We start from the raw sequence: 11,138 nt of genomic DNA, 5'->3' as shown, positions 1-11,138 counted from the left end.
AAAAAAACGACATCTTGAAATTTGCGAGCAAATGGATAGAGCTAGAAAACATCATATTGAGTGAGGTAACTCAGGCCCAGAAAGACAAATATCATATATACTCACTCATAAGAGGCTTTTAGACATAAAATAAAGAAAAATGAGCCTACAATTCACAACCCCAGAGAACCTAAACAACAAAGAGGACCCTAAAAGAGACATACATGGATCTAATCTACATGGGAAGCAGAAAAAGACAAGATCTCCTGAGTGAATTGGGAGCGTAGGGATCATGGGAGAGGGTAGAAGTGGAAAGGGGAGAAAGGGAGGAGGAACAGAGAAAAATATACAGTGCAATGAAACACTAAAAAAAGAATTACATAGTAGCCAGGTCTGGTGAAACAGGCCTACACTCTCATATACTTTGGAGGCTAAGAATGGCAAGTTCAAGCTCTGCCTTGACTACAGAGTAGCCAAGGCCAACACAGGAAATTTAGTGAGCCCCTATCACAAAATGAGAGTGTAAAATAGGCTGTGAATATAATTCAATGGCAAAGTGTTTGCTTAGCGTTTGTCAGGTCTAAGTTTAGCCCTTGGTACTGAAAAAAAAATTTACAGCGAAGAAGGTGTGATCTGTTCTCAGACAGAAGCTGCAAATACTAGATAAAATTATTTCCAAGCATCTAATATATTTGACAACTTCATTTCTTTGTGACATCATCACACAGATAGAGAACAAATCCAGTTACAGAGAGGCAGGGCATCCCCTTGCTTTTTGTCAGCTAAAGACTTCAGAACAAGAACACAGAGCATCCTAGTGTGAAGAGGCAAAGAGTTGGGGCTGGTGTAGAATCACAGGAAGCAAGTAACTCCTTGTCTTACCCTCCCCAGACATTGTTCTGAGTTAATATAAAGGGGGGTTCTTTTCTTTGACTTATTAACACGACCATTTAAAAATATCTGCTTCTATTAGCATTACCGATAATAGTCAAAAGGTAGGTATCAAAGCATCTGTAGATGGATGGTGGATATAGTGATATTTTGTTTGTGTTTTAACAAATAAAGCTTGCCTGAAGATCAGAGTGCAGAGCTAAGCCACTAGAAGCCAGGCAGTGGTGGCTCACACCTTTAATACCAGGACTTGATTCAGGAGACAGGCAGGTGTATCTCTGTGAGTTCAAGGCCACCCTGGGCTACAGGAGATTCAATCCGTCTAAAAGAGAAACAGAACTCACACAAAGGTGATCCCAGCACTAGGAAGGTGGAGACAGGAGTGATGTGGTTGGACAGAGAGGAATATAAGGTGGGAGGAGACAGGAGCTTGGATGTAGTCTGAGGTTGCGGAGAGACACAGCATTCAGCATTCAGTCTGAGGACAGCACTGTCATTTCGGTCTGAGGATTTGGTAGAGGTAAAAGGTCTCTCTAGTGGCTGGTCATTCTGCTTCTTTGACCTCTCAACTTTCACCCCTATATTTGACTCTGGGTTTTTATTATTAAGAACAATTAGAGCCGGGCGGTGGTGGCACACGCCTTTAATCCCAGCACTCGGGAGGCAGAGGGAGATGGATCTCTGTGAGTTCGAGACCAGCCTGGTCTACAAGAGATAGTTTCAGGACAGGCTCCAAAGCCACAGAGAAACCCTGTCTCTAAATCAAAAAAAAAAAAATTAGAATTTGTGCTACAGATGGAAGAACAAAATGTGTATGCCTATGATAGCATATAATTCAACCTTAAAGAAGGAAGTGAGGGTGTTAAGGGTACTTGACTGCTCTTCCAGAGGCCCCGGGTTCAATTGCACCCACATGGCAGCTCACAACTGTCTGTAACTCCAGTTCCAAGGATCTGACACCCTCACACAGACATCTATGGAGGCAAAACATCAATTCACATAAAATAAAAAAAAATTGTTTAAAAAAAAGAAGAAGAAAGGAAGTTTGGTCTGGGCTCCTTGGATGGACCTGAGGATGTGCTGAGTGAAATGGACCAGTCACGGAAGGACAAATACTGTGTTTCTTTGTGTCTGTGGTGTGATTGATTAGACCAAGCACATTCACAAGTACTGTGTTTCTTTGTGTCTGTGGTGTGATTAGACCAAGCACATTCACAAGAGCAGGGAGTAGATGAGGGGCGAATGCCAGCTGGGGGAGATAGAATGAGAAATTGTAGTAAAATAGGTTCTGAATTTTAGCTGAGGATGTTGACAATGCTTTTGAGAAGGAAGGTGTGCGGGTTGGGCAGATATCCTTAGTGTCACAGAGCTGTTAATGCAGTAAACTCTATGCTAGGCATGTTTTGCCTCAATTTTAAGAATAACCGAAAGCCTGCTAGGCCAAAGGATCTTCAGAATGAATTAAGCCAGATGTACCCTATAAACACCTGAGCCCTAGGAGTGGTAGTCAGGATTGAATGAGCAAAAACGAAGGCTGTCAATCTAGAGCAGTGGCCACTGACCCCAGGTGAGCACCTGAACTTGGGTGACAAGATGGAGTAGTGTTTTTTATGCATCAGAGATTATCCACAGACTCTCAGAGAACAAAATGAGTATCGAGTGTGATATTGGAAATACCACCAGACAGAGTTCCTGAAGTGTATGCCTTATAAACACCCTCAGCGGCAGCCTCGGGTTCCACAGTGGCCACAGCTGGTTTGATTTCTCGATTGTAGATTTTCAGTTAAGGGGTGAACACCCAACACGAGTTTCCCAGAGAGAGTTCTCTCTGTCAAAGTTTTAGTACAAGGGAAGGGGAGAGCCGGCACCCAGGAGTCTTCAATATCAAGTCATGTGGTCAAGCACAGTCTCCGAAGGGAAGGTCCCAGTGTCTTCGTGCGGAAGAGGCAGAAGCTCCTCATGTTTCTGGTTCTGATGATGCTAAGCCTGAGTTAGTCATTGTTTTAGACAAAACAGGACTACTCCAGCTCCTTGCCTCTTTGATTTTGCCCTACTTTGCTTTTGCTTATTAGTGAAGAAACATTAAAATACACATACCTGAAAAGCCTTAGGCCAGTGATGGGGACACAGGAACTCCTTGCTGCGTATTTTTGAGGCATGACCCTCTTCTTCACACTGCCCCTGATGTCCAGGAGAGGGAGAGAGAAGAAAGATTTAGATCATCACTCTTCTCAACACCTAGTTAACACAAACTTCTTGACAAGTTGATTCTACTCTTTCGCATTAAAGACTCTCTCGATTGACTGAGAGTTCTGTAGAAAAAAAAAATCTCTGAAAGTTATAATCAATAGTCGCTCAACTAGAAACTGATATAATGAAGCTCTTACAAAGCTCAGTGCTTTGAGAGGTCCTTTCAGTTTCACTGTGGTGAGATTTGACTCTTGGAGGCACTTCTTTGTCTCGGGGGCTCCCTGGAAGGTCGACACTTCTAAATGGAAGAACACGGAAGGTCGACACTTCTAAATGGAAGAACACATGCACTGATTGACTGTCATTACTTTCAGACCACTGTAATACACGAACATCCTTTTCCTTCAAGGGTTTTCAGGGGTATTCTTATACATATAGAAAAAGGAAAGAGTTGATAATTTGTAGATGCTGTAGCCAAGCCAGCCTCTGTGTTTCAGGTTTCGGGTCTCCTGGTGTAGTAACAACATAGATCCTTAGCGGCTGGAGTTCAAGTTGGTAAAGTACTACCTAATATGTGCTAAGTACTGATATACAAAGCCCTAGACCTCATGCCCAGCACCATGGTGTGTAGTGTGTGCTCTAACAGGAAGTAATACAATGTGACACCTATCTATCAGTTACATTGTAGCAGGAATTACAGGCAATGGGCAATCCCGTGAAGTATACTGGTTCACAGGTCATGAGATGGCTCTATGCCATTTTATTTATCTATAAAGGAAGAGTATGATCCTGGAATTTGGGATCGGTAGGGGTCCTGAAAAACCACCCCTTGACTAAGAGACATTTTACATTTATTATTAGCCATAAAAAGAAGTTCTTATTAATTGGATGATATCAATTTTTAGACAACCATCTCCTTACTGGTTGTAGTTGGTTTCTCCAGCAGCTTCAGTTGAAGGAAAAAAAAGTCTCAGCAAGGTACCTACTGACAATCTTCTCCATCTCATTTAAAATCAGCATTTAAAAATGTCTACTCTATCTGCTTTGACGAGCAAAGATGATCAGGCCTGGAATTAGAGAAATGGACTCATTAATATTTCCTTTTCTTCCAATCCCTCCATGGTTGATTCTAAAGCTCTACAGAGTTGGTTGGTTTTTTTTTTCTCTTTGACTCTGACTCTTTTGGCTCTTTGGGGGGGGGGGGTCTTCCACCAGCTCCCAAATAAATACACATGTGGAGGCTTATTCTTTCTTATGAATGCCCAGCCTTAGCTTGGCTTGTTTCTAGCCAGCTTTTATTAACTTATTTATCCTGTCTACCTTTTGCCTCTGAGATTTTATCTTTCCCTATTTCCCTGTGTCGTTTCTTTCCTTCTTATTACATTTCTGGATGTGCAGCTGGATGGTTGGCCCCTTCTTTTCTCTCTTCTTGATCTCCTTCCGGCCTTCTCCTTCTGTTTATTCTCTCTGCCTGCCAGCCCTGCCTATCCTTTCTCCTGCCTCATCATTGGCCATTCAACTTGTTATCAGATAATCAGGTACTTTAGGCAGGCAAAGTAACACAGTTTCACAAAGTTAAACAAATGCAACGGAAAAGAACTGCAACACATTTTTGCATCATTAAGCAAATATTCCACAGCGTAAATAAATGCAACCCATCTTAATATTCCACAACAGCTACAGGCCCTGGGCCAAGGGCACCAATATTCCCCTGAGAATGTATTAGAAAAGTAAAGCCCCACTATGTGCAATAACCATACACAGAGATGGGGCCAGCAACCTGTGTTCTTAACAATTTTGACACAAACTGCCAAGCAACTCTGATGCATGCTCAGATCTGAGAATAACTCAGACACAGTCACTAGCCTTGGCCAGTCATCATTTAAATACGTGATGCTTTGGAGCCCAGAAATCTAAGATAAGGGAAACGAATGTTGTGAAAAGCTCTCATTTCAAGGCTCCTTGAACCCATGAGAGTGCATCATGCAAAACAGAGACCTACAGAAAAGGTCACAGGGTCCTGCAGATCAAGGAAGGTTTTTTCACAGCCCTGTGAGCAGCTCTCTTCCTCATGATCACCATGACCATGCAGACATAAAATAACACATTTCTATTGTGCTAGTCTGTTTAGCTTGACACTTAAAAGTACCACCATTTGATGGCAACAGAAATGCCTTTTCTTACTGTTCCAGAGGTCTGAAGACCAAGAACAAAGAGCTGTACAAAGTGGTCTTCCCAGCATGTCTCTTTGTCTTGCAGGTGGCTATTGTTTCCTGTGTCCTCACAAGGTCTGCATGTCGCAAAATCATCCAGATTTCTTTTTTTGGGTAAAGATGTTAGTGGATTAAGAATCATTTTCAAGGCCTCAATTTACCTTTATGACACAGTTGCTGTCTGAGAGACCAGGAGTTAGGACTTCAGCATCCACATGCGAAATTCTGTGCATTTGCCCTGAGAGAAGTGAGTTCTTTCCAGAAGCCTTCTGGCTTGACCTTGCTGCCACCAGAATCTTCCCTGTCTATGTGACAGACTGAAAACACCTGAAGTCATGGAAAGAGAACAAAAATGTTGAGAACCCTGGTCCTTATCTAAAATACAAGGGTCAGGGGGACTCTCTGTTTACAGAATCTAGCAGTACTTACACAGGAATACACGGCACGTTGTGCAGAAAATGTCCAGGAACGACATCACAGAACATGAAAGCAACTTTAGGCCATTTGTATCTAAGCCGGTTACTTCCCTCTGGATTCTTGTTTTTATGATACAGTGAAGGTCTGATCCTGGTCACCTGTGCCTCTCATAAGGGTCTCTACCACCAACAGCAAGAAGCATGAAAACTTAGCCCCCCTTATATAAAGGCTTCAAGAAAATAAGGCAAACCCACATACCTGGCCACTTCTCAGAAGTTCCCCTTGCTGTAGTAAGCATTCTGTGCCTTCACTGTTGCCCGACATTTCTTTTTCTTTCTTTTTTTTTTAATTTCAGATATTATTATTTTTTCCACTGTGTAGTACTCCATCGTGTAAAGGTGCCACATTTTCCTTATTCATTCTTTGGTCGTGGGGCATTTAGGTTGATTCCGGGTTGTGGCTATGACAAACAAAGCTGCTATGAAAGCAGTTGAGCACATGTCCTTCTGGCACGATTGAGCATCCTTTGGATATATACCCAAAAGTGGTATTGCTCAGTCTTGAGGTAGATTGTTTCCTAATTTTCTGAGAAATCGCCGTACTGACATCCAAAGTGGCTGTACCGGCTTGCATTCCCACCAGCAATGGAGGAGTGTTCCCTTTACCCCACATTCTCTCCAGCATAAGCTGTCATCAGTGTTTTAAATCTTGGCCATTCTGACAGGTGTAAGATGGAATCTCAGAGTTGTTTTGATTTGCATTTCTTTGATGACTAAGAATGATGAGTATTTCCTTAAGTGTCTTTCAGCCATTTTAGATTCCTCTGTTGAGAGTTCTCTGCTTAGGTCTGTACCCCATTTTTTTAATTGGGTTTGTTCTTTTTTTTTCACTTCTAACAATCCTTTTTTAAAAAATTTATTTATTTATTAAGGATTTCTGCCTCCTCCCCGCCACCGCCTCCCATTTCCCTCCCCCTCCCCCGATCAAGTCCCTCTCCCTCATCAGCTTGAAGAGCAATCAGGGTTCCCTGACCTGTGGGAAGTCCAAGGACCGCCCACCTCCACCCAGGTTTAGTAAGTTGAGCATCCAAACTGCCTAGGCTCCCCCAAAGCCAGTATGTGCAGTAGGATCAAAAACCCATTGCCATTGTTCTTGAGTTCTCAGTAGTCCTCATTGTCCGCTATACCATCTCACACCTGTCAGAATGGCTAAAATGAAAAACACCAATGATAGCCTTTGCTGGAGAGGGTGTGGAGAAAGGGGTACACTCATCCATTGCTGGTGGGAATGCAAACTCGTGCAACCACTTTGGAAAGCAGTGTGGCGGTTCCTCAGGAAATTCGGGATCAACCTACCCCTGGACCCAGCAATACGGCTCTTGGGAATATACCCAAGAGAGGCCCTATCATACAACAAAAGTATATGCTCAACTATGTTCATAGCAGTATTGTTTGTAATAGCCAGAACATGGAAACAACCTGGGTTTGTTCTTTTGATGACCAATTTCTTGAGTTCTTTGTATATTTTGGAGATCAGCCCTTTGTCTGATGTGAGGTTAGTGAAGATCTTTTCCCATTCTGTAGGCTGTCGTTTTGTCTTGTTGACTGTGTCCCTTACTTCAGGAGGTCCCATTTATTAATTGTTTCTCTCAGTGTCTGTGCTACTGGGGTTGTTTGATGATGATACATAAGTGACTCTAAAATTTCTACCAAGGAATTTCTACAACTCATAAACACCTTTGGTAATGTACTAAGATACAAGATTAACTAAAAAAAAAATCAGTAGTCCTCCTTTACACAGATAATAAATGGACTGAGAAAGAAATCAGAGAAACAACACCTTTCCTAATAGCCACAAATAATATAAAGTATCTTGGAGTAACTCTAACCAAACAAGAGGAAGATTTGTATGTCAAGAACTTTAAATCTTTGAAGAAATAAATTGAAAAAAAAAAAACACCAGAAAAAGGAAAGATCTCCCATGTTGTTGGGTAGGTAGATTAACAGTAAAAATGGCAATCTTACCAAAAACAATCTTCAGATTTATTGCAATGCCCAGCAAACTCACAGTAAAATTCTTCATAGACCTGGAAATAACAGTACTCAACTTCATATGGAAAAGCAAAAAATCCAGGATAGCCAAAACAATCCTATATAATAAAGGAACTTCTGGAGGCATCACAATCCCTGACATCAAACTCTACTACAGAGCTATAGTCCTAAAACCAGCCTGGTATTGGCATAAAAACAGACAGAAGGACCAATGGAACCAAATCAAAGACCCAGATATCAATCCTCACACCTATGAATACCTGATTTTTGACAAAGAAGCCAAAAGTATAAAATAGAAGAAAGAAAGCATTTTCAACAAATGTTGCTGGCATAACTAGATATTAACAAGTAGAAGAATGAAAATAGAACAATATTTATTGCCATGCTCAAACTCCAGTCTAAATGATCAGAGACCTCACTATAAAATCAGCCTCACTGAACCTCATAGAAGAGAAAGTGGGAAGTGCACTTGACCACACTTGGCACAGGAGACCATTGTCCAGCGTTTCTTACCTGAAAGCCTGTCTCTTCCCATGTTTACTCCGGGCTCAGTCTCTCTCTGTTCGGTTTTATTACTTTTCCTGTAAATATTATAGGAGTGGGAGGGTTAGTGTATTAGTTATGTTAATATCTCTGCATCATACTGCCTGCTAGGAGCAACTTGAAAGAAGGGTTGATTTTGGCTTGTGGTTTTAGGGAGCATTATTCCAGCACAGTGGAGAAGGCACGGTGCTGGAAATCTGTGGTCTGACTTGCTGTGTCTCACCAGCAAATGAGAAGCAGAGAGCCATGGCAGAAGGTGAAGAGATCCGCTCCCCAGTGACTCATTTCCTCCAGTTAGGCCCTGCTTCCTACAGGTTCCACAGCGTCCCAAAACAATGCCACCATCTGGCACCAAAGGACTGACTTTGTACTTTCTACATCCAGTTCACTACTTAGTCTTAGTAAACATTTGAAGACAGAGCCCATGACAAGGCTTTACATGGAGAGGGCCCGTCACTCTGGAACAGCTGTCTTCCTGGCGAATGTGGCTTTCATATCACGAATGTGATACGAAACATTCCTTCCTGCGGGGAGGAGAAGCTCATACAATGTACCAGGCTCTGGAAGCTGAGAAGGTTCCAAGGCTCACAGAGCCCCTCCCCAGGCTATGTAGGTAGTCATAGTTGCAGGGAGAGGATCCCAGCAGGCCTGGCTCCCTATAAACTGTGTATATGGATTTTATCTTGCAGGGATGGGCGTTTTGGTGAGGCGGCCACTTGAGACTCACCAATGCTCCTGCAAGCAACCGAATAAACTCACTGCTCACCTAAGGTAGACACTGGCGGAACTGTTCCTGTGGATGCTTTGGTGCCTATCTGAGGTGAACTGGCATTTGCTCAAGCTTTGCCAGGAGAAATCTTGCAGCAAGAGACCTTGTAGTCAGAATGCCCTGTGCTGGTATTGGTGGATACCCTCGTCTACTCAAACTTCAGCCGTGTCCTTAGAAAGTGAATCAAGACTGAAGTCTACACTTTACTGAAAGACGAGGACCACAGCCTACCTGGAGATCTTTAAGTATTAACTCATTTTTAATCAACATTGATACCATGTTCATGTTTTGCTAATATTTGAGTCGGGTAGTTTTTGTATAGTGCATGTTAGCCCTTTGAATATCAAACACATACACAAGAGACTTGTTGCTGCTTTCAGGTGTCTTGAGGTGGGTACAAAACATAACCAGCAGGAAGGTAAAGACCATTGTTTAGAATCAGGGTATCCAGGCTGCTCAGACCCATTAAATCCAGACGATACTTCAAGCAAAGTTTTCAAGCATTTATACAGAACTCTTGAAAGATCAAGGTACCGTAGACTAATATCGAAGAACAGTCATCAAGTATCATAAGGTCAGAATGACAACCTGGACCAAGGGATAGTTCTAGGGAGCAGAGATAACCATCCAGGTTATTCAGGGATGCAGAAATAGGAGTCCGCAGGCAGAGCTGGTGAGGGGGTGGCGAGGAAAAGAGATAAAGCAAAGAAAAACCACTTTGCTAGTTTCAAAGAGAAGTTCTAACATGTTGTAACTATTTGCATCGCTGCAATATTTCCGCTGAGTTGTGATTATTTATAGACACACAGAAGAGTCTTTTTCATGTGTAGGTTCCAATTAAATTCTGGCAGCGATTCATCAGAGCCGCAAAGGCAGGGCAGCTATGTTATGTCGGCGTTACGCATGGTTCGCAAAACCTGGAAGCAGCTTCCAAAGCTTGTTTTGTTTTCTCAGTGAAAAACAAATATTTGAGTTCTTTATTTATAAAGAAGTCCGGGGAAGGGCTTGACTCTGAGATTCTAAACCACGACAGTCTTTGTGATGGCTCTCGCCGTGGTCCTCTGTGTGCGTCCAGCCCCTGAAGAAGGCAGCTCCATCCAGGTGTTATTATGTTCCTACTTTGTTGAAAAAAAAAGGGGTTTTCTGTAAAATATGAATTCTCTCTCGGCTTCTCACAGATCAGTGATTTCTGGCAACATCAAAGAACTGATTCAACAAACAAGATGCTCTCCGAGCACAAAGATGCTGGGTCCTTCAGTCTCTTTTAAGACATAATAGTGTCAGCAGCACCTCTCAGACGAGATCATCATCACCACCAACAGCCCGGGCCCGCTGGAGAAGAGCAGAGCCTGCCTGTTAGTGCATGGGCAGAGAAGGCACTTTCAAACCAGGGCGCCTCTAGCATCGAAAAACAAAAACAAAACAAAACAAAACAAAACAAAAAAAAAAAAAAAAAAAAAAAAAGGCGAGAATTTTTTTTGGTCCTGCAATGATCGCTGCATTCCAGGTATTTGGAGAAAGGCACAATGAATAACAAGAAGAACCCCTGAACGTTAATCTCTGCTGGGAAGGGATAGCTGTTTAAAGAACAAAAGAGCGTTCATATGAAATGTGACCCCACAGCCGAGGCCCACAAACCATCTGACTCTGTAGTGTGTCTGCGGTGTGTGGACAAAAACAAGCCCATCAAAACAGCGGGTGTCAGAGAGATGGTTGGGTTGGTAAAAGCACCTGCCTCCAAGCCTGGGACTTGAGTTTCATCCTTGGGACATACATCACAGAAGAGAACTCCCTCTCCCGAGTTATCTTTTGACCTTGACATGTGGGCGGAAGCATACCCCCAATAAATAAGCAAATAAATAAAGACATAAATAAATAAGGCATACATTGTGCAACGCCACTCCAACCCCCTCGCCCGCCCAGTACCGTGGTTTCCTCCAGCAACATACAGGTGAGTGGACGTCGCTGTGAGAAAGAGAGAGACTGATGGGTCCCCGGGGCTTAAAGGTGCGCACACTTAATTGTGGGTTTTTATGCAGCTCGTACAGTGGTCTTGTGAATCCATCCACACTTTGGTACGTGCAT

This window comes from Microtus ochrogaster, unplaced genomic scaffold, assembly GCF_000317375.1.
Source record: "Microtus ochrogaster isolate Prairie Vole_2 unplaced genomic scaffold, MicOch1.0 UNK20, whole genome shotgun sequence".
In the NCBI taxonomy this organism is placed as follows: domain Eukaryota; kingdom Metazoa; phylum Chordata; class Mammalia; order Rodentia; family Cricetidae; genus Microtus; species Microtus ochrogaster.
Note: the sequence above shows the minus strand (reverse complement) of the source record.